At 40.7% G+C, this 20,600-nt stretch overlaps 1 pseudogene; it reads left to right on the plus strand.

Annotated features, from left to right (window-relative positions):
* Window positions 1-10,798: 10,798 nt before the first annotated feature.
* On the plus strand, window positions 10,799-13,120 carry LOC148034687 (2-methylene-furan-3-one reductase pseudogene; annotated as a pseudogene).
* Window positions 13,121-20,600: the final 7,480 nt, after the last annotated feature.

A 20,600-nucleotide genomic window follows, 5' to 3' on the forward strand; every position in this document is an offset into this window, starting at 1 on the left:
CACTCGGGAGTCGGGCCTAGTAGAAATTGTTTTAGAGGGGCTTCCCACCATCCCTTCTCAGAAACACACTAGTAGAAATTGTGCTAGAGAGGCTTCCCACCATCCCTTGTAAGACTCCAACAAGCTTTGGTGGGGCCAAAATAGAAAATATACCAATAAATTCCAATAGTTCGGAACTTCTATATATTTGTTTTAGGAATTTACAGCCTACAAAAGGTAAGTAGCATACAAGAGGTTATATAAGTTTGCATTTACTCCAGCTTTACCTTTAAGACCCCATCCCATGCTTTGGATAGTTGGGAAAGATAACATGCAAAAATATCCTCTATGTTTGAATAGTTTGAGATGTCATTGGAAAAGGTTAGTGGGAAACCCCTCAACACTAGTTCACTACTAAGACATTGTAATGTCCTCAAGACATTATTATGCCCTTTGATATTAAGAGCTTGATGTAAATTTTCCAAATGCAATGTAAACAAGATAGGACAATACTAGTGCCATTGTATGTAGAGGAGCATGCACATATAGCATTGGATCTTTTCATTGAACTAAAAAGAGTAAATTGAAGGCGTTTTAGTCTCAAGTAATAAGATGAGGACAAATGGAGTTCTTTCAAGCTATCTATTGATGGAAAAATGATAAATATTGAAGAAGGGCTCCTGAGGGGTAGATGAGCACCACGTAACGTTGAATTGGGTCCAATTTGGATCTATAGGTCTTAATAATCCTCCCTTTATTTTTTCCCACTCAAGAATTCATACCTATAAACCTAAAGTTATTCAATTCCTTATTTTCTTTGTTTGGGGGCTTCTTTGTCTTCTGATTTCCTAACAACAATGTGCCACCCATCCATCCCTCTTTTCATCTCTTATGGCTTCTACCCAAGCAAATGACCCTCGAAAACCTTTCTTCTCACCTTAAAGGGGTAGAAGGTGTGTGTCCCAACAACTTTCTTTAGGATGGATTGGACCAAGAAATAGTACGGAGATGCGAGGAGCATGTTGTTGCGAGGACACATTATGTTAGAATATTTTACTAGAGAGAGATGCATTAGTTAGCATTAGCATGATCTAGAATAATACTATAGCTTGGAATTTATCCTTAGCTTCTAAAGGCTAAGCATCCTCGAGTGCGAAGGGTCCTTAAACATGCGCAAAATGAGTGTATCTCTATTTCAGCCAAAGTTGTCCATGTATCTCTATTTTTAGCAAGTAGTCTCCCCCTTCAATGAAGAACAGTGTTGTGTATGTGTGCTGATGGAAGCTATGGTGAGAAGCTTTGAGTTTGTGAGGATATGGTGCAACCCAATGGCTAACATGATGTAGTAGCAACCAAGGAGGAAGGAAACCATGAGGAAGGCTAAGCAAAGGTAGTTGGCAAACACCATAGTTAGGAGCTTCAAAACCTAAGTAGTAACACAATAGACAAAGACACACACAAAGAGAGAGAGAGAGAGAGAGAGAGAGAGAGAGAGAGAGAGAGAGGGAGAGGGAGAGGGAGAGGGAGAGGGAGAGGGAGAGGGAGAGGGAGAGGAGATGTGATTTCCATGTAATCTTGTGATATTTATGTGTTGGGGGTAAAGGTGCCTATGCTTGCCTAGCCATCCATGTATTACTACACTAACAATACATACACATCTATACGTTGCAAGTGGCTGGTGTTGTCATGAGGACATGTATTTTTGAAAACTCACTTAACATGTGGATTAATATTTAATCGCATGATTAAGTAAATGATTCACATGTGAGGTGCAACTGGGGTTAAAGTAAATTTACGAGCCCAGGACCCGAAGAAATCACGGGATGTCAAAGGCAAAAGTTGTTATAAGTTATGCCGCACATGTACTTGGTGGTATCTAGTGCCAGTTGTTGACCTAGCTCATCCATTTGGCCATAAGTGTCAATTGGTGACACTAGAGAAGTGGCATTTAATGGTACCTAACGCCAATCTGATGGTCAAAGATGGCGCAGAGACACTCAAGAATGGAAGTTGCCTAGCCAGTTTAATTATTGGCCAGTCAGATTTTTTTTAGGGCACTGAAAAAATTATTATATTAATTTTTAGTATTCAAAGGCTAAAAAATAATATTTAACTATGAAAAATGCTGGAAAAACCATTTGGGAAGGTTGCCACTTGTCAAAAATGCCCATGCAAGACTGAAAAACGTCTTTAAGGCTGGGGAGATGCATTTTTATAAATTTAGCTTACAAGAGAGAGGGAGGGGAGGCTATTGGTCTGATTTGCAGCCATTGGAGGACCTTGTGAGGTAGCCAGGGGCAAAAGAAGACCAATCAACAACAAGAGATAGCATCTACAGGCTGTTGAGGCAAGGCAACAGTAGTAAATGACTGATTTTCTTCAGTTCTTTGCATCTACATGCTATTGTGGCAGGGTAGCAGCTGCATTTGACTGATTTTCAGTCATTCTTCGTGACAAAACTCTAAATTTCCTCTCTCTACAGCTTTCTCTCTCATCTCCCAGCCATTTCATAGCCTTGCTCCAAATATCTTAGCATTTGGACCCTTGGAGGTTGAGAAGTTGCAAATTTCTCTATTGTAAACCCTAATTTACACCAGAAATTAGGGTTTAGCAGCAACCTTGGAAGCATGCCAAAAATTGGAAGCTCCAAGACTTGGATTCAACAAGGCTAAAGGTGAATTTCAGCTGAATTTAGGTGGAGCACTAGCCAGCCATTGAATTTGGGGCATTTCCATCGTCTATGAAGTGGGTGAAGGCCAATTGAGTACCCAAATCAAGGGGCAAAATAGATTGAAGACTTGCGGGTCACTTTGAAAGCAAGGGGAATTGAAATACCGAAAGGGATTGGGAGAATCCCATTGTAAATCACCTTGTTCTTCAATAAAGCTAAAGAAATACCGGAAGGGGTGCCAATTTTGGGGCCAATCGGGTGTGCATTGTCCAAGATCAGTAGGTAAATTTGTATTTTCAGATTTGCATTTATTGCTTGCTGATGTAATTAAGTTGTAATCAGAGATTTACCACCCTATCCGAGAAGGAAGGCTGGTTATAGGTATCCATCACTATCACTTCATTCTTTATTTTTTCAATGACATTTGAATAAAGGGAAGGCTGGTCACACATTGCGACTATTGGAGTTCCCACATCTTGTGTGTCTCTCTCTCTTGCTCTTGCTTCTTCTACCATAGCTCTTACTTCCACATGTATGCTTCCACTCTAGACTCACTCCCTTCGACTCGTATCAAAGCCATCTTCTTGAGAGCTCAAGCCCAACCTGGCATCAGCTTCCATTCGAATACCTATAGTTTACATGTTTCATGGCAATCATGGCTCCAACTTGAAGAGGTAACCATTGATGCTCCTCTTCTTTTGGGATTCTTGTAAAATAGAGTCAAGGTCTTTCTTAGACTTGTTTGAGCATTGTAGAGTGCCTCTAGAGCTTCATTGTAGCTAGCACACTTAGCAATAGCAGTAGCAACAACAACATGAGTATGCTATTGTTGCCTACCTCTTACCCCTATTTGACATCTCCTCCAACTCCTGTGAGCTTTAGGTCACTTTGGACTTCTTCCCCCAACTCCCCAACAATGGCATTGTGAATCTTTGGACATCAATTGGAGCTTCCAATCTCTATTCTTTCTATGTATGAACATCAAACTTGCTGTCACGGATCAAAAACAATGTCTACTCAAAGGTTCTGGCTCCCATATTACTCTATTGATACCCATATGATGCTAGTACATTGGTGCATGACATTGCATTGATGTGAGCTACTATTGGGCTGATTTGAGCACACATTTGGCTCAGTTTTCTTAGAAATTTCATTGCTCTAATAATAGAACTGAATGCTATTTATTTGGGAAAAGCATATGCCTCTTATCATTTTATGCTTATGGGGCTTGGTATTGATTGCATGAATGTTAGCTTCATACTTGGGGATGCACAACACATGGCTTGGAATGCTTTTGGGCTTCGATTGAGCTTGCATTGGATCACTTTTAGCATAGATTTCACCACTATAAAACAATGTATAGCAATCTTTTCTCGAGGAACACTAAATGCCTATTGCTCTTGAATGTCATTCGAGTGCTTCATACAATTGTATTGATATTAGCATCGGTCCATGCACTGGAATATGCTCTTGGATGCTCTTGAGCTTCAATTTTGAGTTGGGCAACATTCATCTTGATTGTGGTTACATGTCTTCATCGCTTTAGTGGGCTATGCAGTTATGGGCTTGAAACACATATTGGATTTTATGCTTTCGGAATGTATTCTCTATGGATCTTGAATGTATAGATGTCATTCACATGATGTTTTGAGCTTTGCTTGCTCATTTAGCATTCGACTTTTGCTTCAGTGGGAGCAACTCATATTTGTGTATTGAGCCTCATTGGCACTTGGATGTACTACAAAGCATTTGGTTTATATAATTGAGCTTGAGCTTATCAAAGTGAGATAGTGGGACTCATTGTGATGGGGCTGATTTGATCTCTTGGCTTAGACCTGGTACTTATGTCTGTCAAGGTGTTGTTAGTGATATTTATATGCTTTTGGGTTATGTATTGAGATTTTGCTATGTGGGTTATGCATTTAGTAGTTCTCTTCATTTATCCTTGAGACCTACCTTGTGCATGATGTCTATGCCTATTGCATATATGGTTTCTAACACACTCTAGTTGTGACAGTCACTCACTGCCAATTGTTCATAGCTTCTTCCCTCTTGGTTACTCAAAATTGGTTATTGGCATCTTGCTATGATTTATTCTAGAAACTTGTCATTTCAAATTTTGCATTTTATTTGAGGACAATCACATGAACTTGATAGTCTTTTGCTTAGAGGTTGTGGATAGCTCCTCACTTTGGCATTATCTCTTATCTCTCACTTGATTTAGCACTAGTTTTGGGGCTAATTTGTAGGGTATTACAATAGTTTCTCTTACCCTTCTATGTACTTGCTTGGTCTCATTATGGTTAGTGGTTCTCACGACAATGCTATCTTCAATATTGAGAAATTGGATGGGACCAATTATAGCTATTGGAAGATCCAAATATGGCACGTTCTAAAGCAAAAGTTACAGGTTTGTTAACCGCAGCACAAGAAAAAGTGAAAAAAGTAAAAAAGTGCAAGTTGAGACCTAAAAGAGGTAGCCCAAAAGGAAATCAGACACAACGGAAGAAGTAGGAAGGGAAATAGTTGAAAGCGCAAGGGCGGCCTCAAAATCTAAGTCTAAGGCAAAATCACATTTTTAAATGCAAGGTGCCCCTAAAACTATTTGTAAAAGACCGTGACAAACTCCCTCTTGTGCAAATTGTAAAGGTCGATGGGCGGTAGGAAGGTAGGTAGGAAGATAGGAGGACAATGGGAAAGAGGGCCTAGGCCACGGCCGGCCATGTAAAAAGGGGACAACCGCCCAAGAGGGATTTAGCGTCTTGTATATAAAGTTGAAAAGTGAATGAATAGCTCATTCTTTGGTGTGTGGCAAAGTGGACTCATCTTCTTCTCTCCTTCTTGCTTGCTTGTGTGTGCTTGAGAGAGGGAGTGTGAGAGCGTGAGGAAGTGAGTGTGCGAGGGTGAGGGATAAAAGAGAAGAAGCTCTCCATCATCTCCTCTCTTATTCTCTTCTTTTCTTTTCTCTTATCTTGTGTGCGGCTACTACAGAGGATGAAGCTTGAAGGTGGAGGCTTGAGGTTGCTTGAGCTCACATCATGAATCGTGGAGCTACCGGTGTGCTTGACAGAGGAGGCAACTCATATGGGCATCAAGGTAAGCTCACTACACCCCAATAGGATCGAAGGTGCGTCGGCTAGGCGAGAGATAACCATAGGTGCTTGCTTGAAACACTTGAAACAATAAGCGGTCTGTGGGTCTTGGCAGTTGCCTCAACATTTTGGCTCCGTTGTCTGGACCAACGGATTCAAGCTTGAGCATTTGCATGCCTCAAATCAAGTAACAAAGTAAGGGTTTCATCCCCGAACTGGAGCTTTAGATAGGTAGGAGGTTTTGGGTTTTTAATCTCTACAACAAGTAAGTATTTTGGTTTTTTGATGATTAGACAAGTAGGAGGAAGCATTTCAATTTTTAGTTTTTGATTTTTGCTACATTTAGAGTAGGATAGGACCAAGAAATTGAAGGAAAAAACTTTAGGGTTTCTGCTATAACATAGGCCTAAACAGGGCACAAACAGGGAGAAAAATGGAAAAAAAGAGTGCTTGGAGGTGTTAGAATCGCACGGAGAGTGATTAGGTAGATTAATCTTGAGTCCAACAAGGGTCTAAGACCTTGGGAGGCAAAGGGAGACCTTATTTTCAGGTTCGGCAGTATAGAATCGCACGGAGAGTGATCAAGTAGATTAAGCTTGAGTCCAACAAGGGTTTAAGACCTTGGGAGGCAAAGGGAGACCTCATTTTCAGGTTCGGCAGTAATAGAGAGAGAGAGAGAGAGAGAGAGAGAGAGAGAGAGAGAGAGAGAGAGAGAGAGAGAGAGAGAGAGAGAGAGAGAGAGAGAGAGAGAGAGAGAGAGAGAGAGAGAGAGAGAGAGAGAGAGAGAGAGAGAGAGCGAGCTTATGTAGGACTTGGTGCTTTCGGCAAATGGATCAAAGGTCATAGGAGTTTGTTTCTTGAATCAAGTGTGTAGAAACCTTTCTGTGCATCTAACATTTGATCTTTGTGAATCTTGCTAGCGCGCATGGCTAGAAATTAGTGGCACGAAGTGATTTTTGTTCTCACGGTTATGTGCCGGTGGAATCAAACGTGATCCCTAGGCGTCTGATTCCTAGAATCGAATGCTCGAACACCCTGGGTTTGTCCAATTCCCAAAATCAGATGGCCTACAATCAAACCAACCTGAACCACTCAGACTTTGACCATTCGATCAACCAATCCGACCAACAAAAATCACTTACCAAAATCGGACACCCCATTAATCGGACTGCTACCACACGTTCGATCCTGAGAATCGGACACTTGGACCACCTTGTTTGATTTCTTAGCTTGATTTGTTCGATCGGACACACCCTGTCCGATTTCCCAGAATCAGACGTCCTAGAATCAAACACGAAAATTGGACCATACATAATCAGACATTTGTCAAATTGGACGTCCAATTCCTGAAATCGGACACTACAGAATCGAACTAGATTTTGGCACATCAAAATTGAAAAAATTAGCACATCTGGGACAACAGAGAATATAGCCCTTAACAGGAGAATTCACCAAAATCCTTACATGCAAATTTAACCCTAGAAATTGCAACCAAACGGCCATGCATAGTGCTCACACTCATATCAACATATTCGACACACTTAGAGCCATAGGCTAGCCAACAAACCCCATTTGACCCTGAGCAAGCTTAACAATGTAGCATAGACCTTAGAGACCAAAGGAAATGGCTAGGAATCAAGTTTAGAGCCTCACTAGACTGAGAACTGAGACAAGAGTGTGAGAGCTACAATCACCATTTGTATTTGCACCCACAATGTTTTCCAACACTTGAAGTGCACATTAAGAAAAGCTGAAAGCCTGATTTCACAGGTACACAGAAGAGAACGCGCACACGGGCAGACACACCAAGTGAGTCTAATTGAGGATTGTTTGTAAATAATAAAGAACTCACTCAGATCTAATAATCAGAAGGAACCCAATAGTAGGAGAAGACCTTGAAACATAATCGAGTGATCAAGAACCCCAAGTATAGGGCCAAGCATGGGAGAAATGACTAAGGCCATTAGCCTACAGGCACAATGAAAGCCTACAAGACATGAGGAAAAAAGCAGATGACTGGGTGAATAGAAGTGAAGAAAGAGTGAGCGCCTTAGTGAGCCGACTAGCCCTTGCACAAAGTGACAAAGTGCTAGTAGATAATAGGGTAGAGGCTACACAAGTGACGTTGGAAGCCCAACAACGCGCCTTTCTCCGCACTCTCTTGGACGCCACACAATCTAAGAAATAGGAGGTCATTGAGTCCTTAAAGAAAAAACTGGAGATCACCCGTAGGCCTCTAAGGCATGGGCTACATGTTCAAACACAAATTGTAGGGCGCCCATAGAACCAGAGCCACCACAACATAGGATAAAAGAGAGACAGAGGCTGACCAAAGACGTAGAACCAATTTTTGAAAGGGGGTAGCAAGTAACAAAAACTCCTTAGAGGGAGGTTTTTACAGTAAGGATGCCCCCACCACTCTTGTTGACCTCCTATGTCAGCCAAGATATCCATTTTGTGCTGGATCAATGTGGCCAAAAAAAAAAAAATGCACGAAAGTCATAGTCACTCCACCTAGGGGTTCTCAAGTTGCAACATTCGATGGCTTCGATCGGTTGGTTCCGTCTCTAACCCCCTAGCCCATTTTGATTCCCCACATCATGCTCGAGCACATCAAGGGTAGGACATTCTAAGGTAGGCCACACTCGCCTATGGTTGTTAGACCTGTCTCCCTAAGCCGCGTACCACATCTCCAATGATGCACGAACTAGGTCCTCAAGTGTGGGACACCACCCAGGCTTCGACCCAACTCCCAGTTTCACTTGCATGAGCACTCTGCACCACACAGTAAGGTAGACACATCCCCATGTAGTGCACCTTCTTTTCTTTTCAGGTGAAAACAAATGCTGCAACCCACCCACATCAGAGGCCCCATCATCCATGCAATACATTCTTGGCCCCCACCACCTCAACCGGTTAATCAATCCCTCCCCAAGAAAAATCCCCACGAGACCCCATCATCATCGACTCACATGACCGCCCTTTTTCAATCACGGAATCTTCATTAGCTCAACACCGCAAGTGTTAGGGAGGTGGCACCTATCTAGGAGGGGGTTAATGTTCCACAATAGGTCACCATTTAGCCAAAACGAAGTAGAGGATGACCAAGGAAGACCATGTCAAAAAGTGAATGAAGAAGCTCTTTTTGCTTAGGCAGGCACATTGAAGGAGAAGGCAAGATCACAAAATGTGGGAGAGCCCGATGAGGTCTTGTCAAGGATGAAGGAGAGCCCCCAAGGGCTCTCACAAGGAAAGTGTAGGGTGTTAAATGTAATTCCTTTTATGAGAGTACCGGGCACCATCCTAAGCAGGTCTTAAAGTCTAATAGCCATAGGTGAAGGGATAAGGCAACTTGAAGGGAATAGGCAAATAGAATATTGGAAAGATGCCGGGTCATGTAAAAAAGGCAATGGGTGTCCAAGGGATTTAGGGATCTGTCCAACACAACCTTCAATTTCAATGACAAATTTTTCCATCCCCATTCTCCGTGCAGGATTTGTCCACCAACACCATCATCAATTTCAAAGGACAAATCTCCCTATTGTCAACATCAGCGAAGGACCAGGCCCAACACCATCTTCAATTTCAAGGGCCGATCCATCTGACACCATTCCTTGTAAGGGCTTGTATATAAACTCAAAAAGCCATCTGGCTACACCCATCCCACCTTCCAACTACTACCCATCAATGCCATGGGACTGGCACTAGCCTAGAAGGGGGGTAATGTTAACTGTAGCACAAGAAAATGTGAAAAAAGTAAAAAAGCGTAAGTCGAGTCCTAAAAGAGGTGGTCGAGAAGGAAATTGAACACAATGGAAGAAGCAGTAAGGGAAACGGGCGAAAGCGCAAAGGCAACGTCAAAAGCTAAGTTTAAGGCAAAAGCGCATTTTTAAATGCAAGGCGCCCCTAAAACCGCTTGTAAAAGAGTGCTAGGCTCCCTTTTGTGCAAATTGTAAAGGTTGATGGGCGGTCAGAAGGAAGCTAGGAAGATAGGATGATAATGGGAAAGAGGGCATCGACCATGTAAAATTAGATGAGCGATGCAGGTCCACAATCATTTTATCACTCTCTAAGCAGGTTCACTACAATGTTGTAACTAAAAATTAGACTGCATTTGATCTTTAGACATAGAATAAGAATCTTTATGACAAGTAGAGTCCTGCATCTCAAATGTATTGGCTGAAACACTTGATGGACTTTCGCATGAAGGAAGGGACTTCTATATCTACACACTCGAATGATTTTCACTCCATCATCGGCCATTTAGCTTTGTAGAAGATTGAGTTCAAGGATACTTTATATCCTTTATTTCTGCTTGGTACTCCACTTGAGTCATAAGACACTTTTTAGATGACTCTCTATGAATGCTAAGTATGGGCTGAAATTGCAAGAAATAGAAGAGGCGAACAAAAAGAATATGGATGCTTCCCATACATCACACGCATTGACTGTGAGAGGGCGATAGGATGGAAATGGCCGTGGTAGAGACTTTAACAAGTCTTAACCTAGGACACATGGACAACCTTGTAGCAAGTCTCGTGGTTGTAAGTTGGGTTTTACTTGTCATTATTGTGGGAAAGCAGGTCATATTCGGCCATAGTGCCATAAAATGCGTGAAGATAAGTGCAAGCAGAAGGGAAATAGTAAAGTACAGGACAAGAATGATGATCGCAAAATTGAGCTTAGCAAGTCTACTATCAAGATTGGGGAGATTAATGTAGTACAGCTAGATATATCTGATGATCTTATCTTGGCAGCTTCAAAGCTTCCTGCGTGGTTCTCTGCCTCTGCAGAAGCCGGTCCTTCGCGATCTAAGTGTATAGCAGGGGGTTCTTGACTAGCAGGAACTGTTGAAATGTGCAATGTCCAATTATTGGAATATTGTTATTGGTACCCTAGAGGGGTATCATTGTGTGATTTATGGTAGCCACATAGGAGGATGTGGACTTCATGGATAGATGTGGGACAAGGGTCACCACAAGTTGAATGTGGATCAGAGGATGCCACATAGCAGGCTATTGTCTTGAGGTTCTCTATATAAGAGACCTGCCATTGTATGATCATTAAGCATTGGAATATATTGTTGAGTGTTGCCTACATCGTTGTCTCTCCATTATGGATTTCCTTGTGTATTTTGATCCTCCATAGCATTGCACTAATCTTGCATTGCCCTAGGCTTAGTGGCGGTCTCATTTAGTTTCTTATCATGGTATCAGAGCTGGTCATCCGCTAAGCTTAGGTAGATTAGTGTAGCCACAGACAGAGAGGGATTACAGTCTGATGGAAAGGATAGCCGCCGCAGCCTGGTGCGTCCCCCAGAAGGGTCTGGTGTGTGTAGCTTGCAGCAGCACTGCTGAGAATGTAAGGCCTGCCGCCCCCCCTTCAGCTAGCACCAGCCGCTTCCTCACAGGAGGCAGCAGCCTGCAATTTCCTTCAGGGAAGAACCAGAAGAGGCAGATGGCTTCTCATTCTTCTTCCTCGTCGGTCGTTCTGCCGCGTGCAACTGGGGGCTTGGATGTGCAGCAGCAGCAGCAGCAGCAGACCTGGGCCCCTGGCCGGCCCATGCGTCGCGCATGGTTCTACGAGGAGTACGGCCAGGCGCACTCTGTCCTTAAGTTCGGCGGTATGCCACTCCCAGAGATCACCCCCGACCAGGTTCTTGTCAAGGTAGCTGCCGCCGCTCTCAACCCTGTTGATTTCAAGCGCCGCCTCGGCAAGTTCCAAGCCACCGACTCGCCCCTGCCGACTGTCCCTGGCTATGACGTCGCAGGTGTTGTAGTGAAAGTGGGAAGCAACGTTACAGCTTTCAAGGAAGGAGATGAGGTCTATGGCAACATAAATGAACAGGCCCTCAACAATCCGAAACAGTGGGGCTCTCTTGCCCAACATACTGCAGTTGAAGAGAAGCTCCTGGCTAAGAAACTCTGAGAACTTGTCATTTGCTGAAGCGGCAAGCTTGCCTCTTGCAATTGAGACAGCCTTGGAAGGACTAGAGAAGGCCGGGCTCAAACAAGGCCAAAGTGTGCTGGTGCTTGGTGGAGCTGGAGGAGTGGGGAGCTTAGCTATCCAGCTGGCAAAGCATGTGTTTGGAGCTTCATTAGTCGCAGCTACAACAAGCACCTTCAAGTTGCAGTTTATTAAAAATCTTGGGGTTGATAAAGTCATTGATTATACTGAGGAGCAGTACGAGGATTATCCTGAGAAGTACGATGTGGTGTTTGATGCAGTGGGACAATGCGAAAGAGCAGTGAAGGTTGTGAAAGAAGGTGGCTCTGCTGTCATTCTCACAGGACCTGTAACTCCACCAGGCTTCCGATTTGTTGTGACTTCAAATGGAGCTCTTTCAAGGCCACTCAGAAGACTCAGTCACTTCCTTCTCGCCACCCGACCGTCATCAACAGCATCGAAATCTGCAGCCCAGATGATTTCGAGGTGCAGAGACTGTTGGGAACGTATGGCTACATAAATGATCTTATCTTGTGTGGTTTGAAACAAGCCTTAGCCCCTTAGCCTCTTATCCTTTCCATACCACTCCCTAAGATGAATCTCCATATGGAATATCTTTGGGAATCAAAATATATGTCAATCTTGGTTGTGGCAAGAGTCACATATTTAGTCAATGGCATATATGGCATAGATATTTTTGTGTCAAATCTAGTGACACATGTAATGAAAGATTGTGAACAATGATGTGCTCATTCACAATCTATACCTATGGATGTATTTTTTATTACACCTTTATTTGCGGGTGCCTTGCCCTTGCATGGACATAAAATGGATGTAATTCTCTCACCCATGTTTATGAGGGTCCTCTGCCCGAGCCCACGGGTGCTCAAAAAGGATATTTGATTGTGGTGTGCAGGAGTAGTGTACGTTGATGATGCACTACATGGGTTGGTTCCTTCTCCCTGACACATGGGGTGTCTAAAAAGCACTTGGGTGGTTCCTCCCGAGCAGCATGGTGCTCGAAATGGACTTGAGGTGTCTAGGTTGCTAGACACATGCACACACATTTGTTGAACACTCCAATTTGTCATTGAGGGGGAGTGTTGAGAGAGTGAGTTTGGCAATGCCAAATCATTGGGGGTGAGAGGTGAGATGGTCACACTGATTGTACATTGAGGAGGGGTGTTGAAATGTGCAATGTCCAATTATTGGAATATTGTTATTGGTACCCTAGAGGGGTATCATTGTGTGATTTATGGTAGCCACATAGGAGGATGTGGACTTCATGGATAGATGTGGGACAAGGGTCACCACAAGTTGAATGTGGATCAGAGGATGCCACATAGCAGGCTATTGTCTTGAGGTTCTCTATATAAGAGACCTGCCATTGTATGATCATTAAGCATTGGAATATATTGTTGAGTGTTGCCTACATCGTTGTCTCTCCATTATGGATTTCCTTGTGTATTTTGATCCTCCATAGCATTGCACTAATCTTGCATTGCCCTAGGCTTAGTGGCGGTCTCATTTAGTTTCTTATCAGGAACATGCTGGTATTGACGGATTGCCACGAGACTGACTGTAGAGCTTGATCGTTCCAGGAGCTCCATCTTTGCGCGAGATGGTATGCGATTGGAAGCTCTCGATCTCAGCTTCACTCTGATACCACTGGTGCATAGATCGGATGATGTATGCGTGCGTAGTGAGCGCCGGAAGGTCCCCAAGAACAAAATAACTCTACTTTTGCACAAAGAACAAGGAAGAAAGCTTGCACGACATGAAGCAAGAGACTAATTGGGTACAATCTCCCCCCATGCCTTGTGTGAGCACTCCACAAACCATGTGTTTGATATATTATTCATCTCCAAGCTCAAAAAATAGCCCAATTTACAATTAGCACGCTTTAGCTTTTGTGTTTGCTTTTGTCCCACTAAATAATTAAAGCTATTGGGCACCCAAGGAGTCGGGCGGTATCCAAATACAATATCCAATACAAATATTTAAATCGTACGCCCATGCGCATACAAAAATAATAAATAAATGTCAAGCGCTTCAATAAATAAGCACGTCAAAATAAATATTGGCGCCATGCCTAAAATGCATGCCCATAAAAAGTGATAACAATTTGAATACACGCTATCGTCCAGTGCTTCCCAACGCCACCGTTGCCTGCTCTACACATCAACTGAAGCATTCACAATTGTTGGAAAATAATAAAATTAAACCGACAAAAGTGAATACCTAGCAGTCTTCAACTACAAAAAAATAAATTGGTTAGAGCCCAATCCTAACCTTAATTTATTACGAGTGTGCACTCTAAACTCATAAACGTCTATTAATTTAAATATGTATTTTGTGGAATCACCCGCTATGGAACTACCAACTTACACATTAAATTAACAAGATGCCCGAAAAGGACAAGCATCCCCATCGACTTTTCGCACAAGGAATCCACCTTGTGTATGAGCCCCGACAATAAATAAAATTTTACAGAATCCACTACAAAACCTCATGGAATCCACCATGGAATATGCCTCATGGCATCATGATTTCTACTTAATAAGGTTAGCCTAGACCTTATGTGAGTAATCATCAATGGATGTGACAAAGTACTTCGGACCACCTATAGCAATTGACAAGGGATGGGACCACATACATTCGGATGACAAAGTCTCACCCATGTGCTTAATGCCATACTTTTTATGCATACTATATATATGCTTGCCATATGAACAATGATCACAAGACTCAAAACGTTTATACTTTAGGACCAAAAGATATTGCGAATTGGTAAGCATTTTCATTCCTGATGACCAAGAAATCAGTGCAAATATAGGCACCAAAATGTGCTAACATGGAAACAACTTTTTGTAAAATGACTCATTGCAAATATACCCCTTTGTCAAAAATCAAATATGAAGCAATGTAAAATGTGTAGTCCAAAAGGCTCACATTAAAAAATGTTGAAAGGAAAAGGAAAAGTCAAACCTTTTGTCTCATTCCAAAAATTGAAGGGTCCTTAGACCTTAGCCAATGTATGCAAATTTGAATTTTATAATTCAAGAAAGGAAAAGGGGGTGGTTGTAGCCGTGGGATTTGGGGAGGTGGGAGGTTGAGGTGGTTACACCCTCTCTCTTCCTTTATCTTCTCCTCTCACGGTTCATTTCTCCCTCTCTCATTTTGGCACAACACTTGCCTTCTTGTTCTTGCTTCCCTCTCTTGTGCTTTCATTGCAAGATCTAATGGAGAGTGAGGAAGAGGAAGAGGGTGAGGATGGAAGAATTATTCAATTTCTTGTGTGCCTTCCTCTTGTGTGTTTGGAGAGCATGGTTCTTGGTGAGAAGAAGGAGAGTTTTCTTGCAGGTTTTCATGGCCAGCAAATGTATTTGCAACCTCTCTTGGCCGGTTCGTGGTTCTCATGGTGCCGTGGCAGGGTGCTCTTCAATTCCTTTCAAAGACATGTGTCAAAGGTGACCATTCCAAGGAGATACGTGCGAGACTGCACCCACAGCCAAAAAATGGTCAATTGACCTAGACACAAGCAAAGGATAGAGGGTACTAGACTTAGCACTAGGTGCAATAATAAGATTTCCATATGAAATTTTCCATGAGGAATCACCAAAAGAGACAACACAACATGCATCATCCAAGGTGCTAGCAGAGATAAGGTGCTTCATGAGAGCCGATGTTTAGTAAGCGGTGATTAGAGACAAGTGTCTCACGCAACCCGAAAATGAGATGACGAAGAGTGCCATTTATGGAATTGACTTTGTCAAAATACAACTCAAAACGAAAATTTTCAATTTTTATCAACTGCAACACAACCACCACACCAGCACAAATGACCAATTATGCCTCTTGTAGCCTTATGTACAACAATAAGACACTCAATGTAGAGTATCTAACACCTTGGTCACCTTGAACAATGTTCAAAAAATGAGAACTTGGAAAATAATTGCATAAAGGCAACATACCTCTATAGAGTTGTTACAACACTTTGAACCTTCAACATCTAGGTTTTTGAAAATTTTGACCAACACAACAAGTCTCCACACACTTGTGTGTGACCCTCCTCTTTCCTCACATGATAGCCAATGTCAAAGCATCTAAGCTCCAATCTCAGCTTGGGAGCATGCCATAAATATATCCATAGGCATACATGACAACCAAAGTGTCAGTACATTCAATATGTGGTATGCGAGTAGTTTCAAAGCATAATGAGTATATAGACAACTGCTTGTTGTCCACTATGAACAATAGCGAAATCTCTACTAAAATTGAGCCAATGCAAGCTCAATCAAAGCCCAAAAGCATTCCAATACATGTTCGAGCATCCCCAAGTGTCAAACTAACATTTGGATGTCAATATCAAGCCTTAGAAGCATCAAATGATGAAAGACTTTTACTTTTTTCAAATAAATAACATTCAACTCTGATATTATAGCAATGAAATCTTTGAGAAAACTGAGCAAAATGGTGCTCAAATCAGCATGCCATCTGAGCACCAAAATAGCATCCTCAAAGCATCAAATATATATTACTGTTTGTTATCAAATCGAGAATAGTTCTGTTCTGTGTGAAATAGAGAATAGAAAATTCCAAAGAATTGACTCTATGAGTGCCTAGATTTATAGCTTTTTTCATGCTCTTAGCTATAGAACACCTAAATTCAATGCCATGTGCAAAAATTATGGCCAAAATATGACGGTGCTATTAAGTTAACATAGTTGTCCACGACTTTTATAGCATGCTATGAATCCACTCAAAATGGATAAAATGGCTACTCCTCAGCTCAATAAGCACTCAACAAGGCTCAATTAAGCCTTGAAAAGCTCCTCAACAAAGCGAAGAGCAAGCTGGAACAAATCAGAAAAAGGAAAGACTCAATGCATACATTGAGAGAAAGAAACAATGGTTGCCATATGAAACCTTGAGTTGAAGCTTTGAATCCAGGTTGAAGTAAAGGATGAAGAGGCTCCTTGAATGGTTGGCTCTAACACCAATTGAAGGGAGTGAACCTAGAGTGGAAGCATGTGAGTGAAATTAAGAGCTATGGAGAGAGAGAGAGAGAGAGAGAGAGAGAGAGAGAGAGAGAGAGAGAGAGAGAGATGTGGGAACTCCAACAGTCACTATGTGTGACCGGCCTTTGCCTTATTCAAGTGTCACTAAAAGAATAAAGAATGAAGTGACAGTGATGGGTGCCTGCCACCTACAGTGTACAAGTGTGCGGGTACTATCAGTATAGTAATACATAAGTGGCTAGGCACATGCACCTTTATCCCCAACATATTTTAATTATTGTGAAATTCTAACATTGAAAGAAAAATGGAATATATACTAAAAACTATAAAGTATATGCAAATTTTCACTTCTACATTATATGTATTTTGTTCATTCTATTAATTATTCTAGTGTTTTGTTGTTGGTTATCAGTGCCAATTATTTTATTGTTATTAAAGTTTGACATATTGCTAGTTATCAATGCTATTATACTCTTGATTATTATTCTATCTTTATACTAGTATTATTAAAGGTTGTTATGTTATTGTTATATTGTCTCTTATTCAGCCCTTATATTGTTGATTATTGAACCATCATACTATGGGTTATTTTGCAATTTTATCGATGTTATTATGTTATTATTACTATTGGTTATCAATGTTGTTCAGCCATTATAATCTTGGTTATTCGACCACCATATGAGTGTCTATTTAGCCATTACATTGCTATTATTCTATTATTATATTGCTTGTTATTAGTGTTGTTATATTGATATTGTAAAACCATTATACTATTGTTATTGTAATATTATATTGTTGTATACTACCATTATACATGGGGTATTACATTGGTTAGTTTTTTAATAGTCATATAATGATAATCTTGCAACTATCCTAGTATATTCATCATAATAATTAGGTTAGACTCCTCAGACACAAGGCATTTACATGTCAATTTGAATCATTAACAGTAACCTTGTCATACAAATATAGGTAGATGTGGACTAATGCAGTGGTAAGCTTGTCAAGCAAGCTTGTATACATCACATGTAATATATAAGAATTATGTTATTTCACTAGTATTAATTGTATCATGTTAGAACCTCCTTGGTATGGAGCATTGATAGTTGAGAAGGGCCTCATGAAAACTAATGGATTAGTTTGATTTGAGTTTTTATAGCATATAATGATTAGCTTGAACTTGTGCTGGTATATACTTCATAACAACTAGGTAATACTCCTTTGGCATAGGGTATGTTGATGCCGATTTGAATCATTGCCAAGAATCATTGCCAAACCTGCATTTCCAACCAAGCAATGCAAGGATTATGGACTTATCTATTCAATCATGATAGGCTATCTCACCTATAACACACATAGGCAATAGACCTAGTGGTAACCTTGTTAGACCAACTTGTATGGATGATTGACTTGGTGGTAACCTTGTCAAGAAACATAGGTAGGTATAGAGTAACCTAGTGGTAACCTTGTCATGTAAACTTGCATGCATCATGACTAAGAATGGGAACATGTTATTTTTTAAATATTAATTACATCATAACCAAGTATTAAATGTATCAAAACCTCTTTGGCATGGGGCATTTATCATTTGGAAAGGGTCTCGTAAGACTTGGGGGTTAGTCTGATTAGATTCTAGATAATATTGACATAGGATGTGCATATGTTAGATTGAATCATGAGTTTTTAAGCCTTTCCAAGGTTTCCAAGATTGACCAATACCATAGAAAGCAAAAAGCATTGGCATACAAATATGATATTAAAAATCAAAGGTGCAATGGGGACGAAGAGATTAAGAAGTCTAAGACTAGGGAATTCAGAAGTGAAAAAGAAACCCAATTACAAAAGGGTAAAAATAACTTGAAGGCATCAAACACTTTAAGATAAGTTAGGGAATTAATTTTTAATATTTTTGTAATATATTTTTCTAGCACTAAGCTCACTCTCATGCAAGTTGTAATTACATGCACATGTAAGTGCATGAGTGAGTGAGCGAGTGAGATTTAATTTAGACATGTCAAATAGGTTAATCACCCTATGGTTGCATGACAATAGTGACCAACCAATGTTAGAGGTGCCCAAGAATAAAACAACCCTACCAATGTATAAAAGTGTCCACCTCAAGTATAGGGTGGAAAATTAATCAAGCAATTTAAGTGGTGGCAATTTGAAAAAAAGCTTATCCTTCTCTTGCTTGCTTGTAATGAGCACCTCATCTCAAGGTGATTTGAGAGAAGTAGGAGTGTATCCAATTTGGGGGTTGTTATCTATTTCAATCTTACTATATGCCTCTTTCCTTTCTATTGTGGGAAATGATAAAGAGAGTCTAAGAGAAAGAGAGACTCATGCCTTGTGACTTATGCTAGTCAATCCTCTCCAAGGTAAGCCTTTGATCACCTGTAATGGTCTTTTGTTATTGGGATGATGCACAAGATGGGCTTTGGCTCCCCATGTCTCATTTAATATATACTATTAGTAGGGGTGCATCATCCAAATTCATGCTTAATGGTGGTGTTACTTAATCATTTGTTCTCTCCCAATCAGTCAAGCAAGGTTACCTCTTGAGTCCTCTATTTTTTTTCTCTTACTATGCATCTTGTTTTCCTGTCACACCTGGCTACTAATGGAGAGTTGATGGGCTTGTCTCTTCCTTCAAACTTGTGGTTTATTGGCCAAGCTTTGGTTAATGACATTTTCACAATTGTGAAGGGTAATTGGGATAATCTCTATATAAGGTTTGACATTTCTGATTTGTTTAGTTAGTCTTCTAGGCCACATATTAACACTTGAAAATAATCTCTCATCAGCTACATAAATATGATTTACAATCAAGGATCATCATTGCTTAGTAGCTAAGGTCAAATCCATTTGGGGCCTCCATAAAAAGTAAGATATGGTGAAAATTGAATATAATTGAGGGATGGATAAATAAGACTCCATTTAAATGCAAAGTCTTCCTTGGAAAAATGCTAATCAATGGCTTGTCCCTTACTTCACTCATCTCTTCATTATGCATATATCTAATGGCTCATAATTTTTTTGCACTATATGTGGAGATCTCACCACAAGTTTGTCTCTTATCTAGTGGCATGAAGATTTAGTCTCTATTTTTTGAGATTTGGCAACAAGTGTAGGACCTATTCTACATCCCTGTGATTAGTACTTTGCAAGCCAAATTGTATGTAGTTGCACATGAAGATAGTGTTCCACTTTTGCACTTCTCCACAATAACTTAACATATATAGATAGCTTCCTTAATTAGCGTGTTAATACAAGTTAGCATCCTTAATTAGCCTACTAATTACCTAGTACATTAGCTTAACACATACAAATAGCTTCCTTAATTAGCATTTTAATGCTTCACATAATTTAGGCACAAACACAAAGACAAAATCAAATAATCTTTTAAAAAATTATAGCAATCAATATACTTATTCATATCTTCTTCAAGTTACAATGCCAATTTTATGTTTTATTCTTACCTCGATACCCACATCCAAAGCATTTGGATACCCATGCTCAACTCTTTTAGACACAAGCCATATAACCCACTCTTTATCTAGAATAGGGTATGTGTTTCGTCTAGATCCAACATGTATGTGAAGTGGTCTTACATTTGATTTCATTACTAGAACACGAGGAAAACTCTCTAGTCAAGTCTCCTATTGTCAACCATGGGTGAATATACCAAGCTTGAGGAGTGAGGTGGGTTTCCTTGCCATGAAGAGCTAGATGAAAAAACCTTGTGTGTCCTAGTTAGGAGGGGTGGATTGGAAGGGAACCAATTCATAGTTGTATTTCTTTTTTCTTTTTAGAGTAGGATTGAATTGCAAAAGATTGATTTGATTTAAGAAACTTACTTTTTTTATTCGCAAAAAGTATTAAAAATCCAAA

This window comes from Lygodium microphyllum, chromosome 6, assembly GCF_053477565.2.
Source record: "Lygodium microphyllum isolate KBCC chromosome 6, Lygodium_microphyllum_v1.1.10, whole genome shotgun sequence".
NCBI classification, from domain to species: Eukaryota; Viridiplantae; Streptophyta; class Polypodiopsida; order Schizaeales; family Lygodiaceae; genus Lygodium; species Lygodium microphyllum.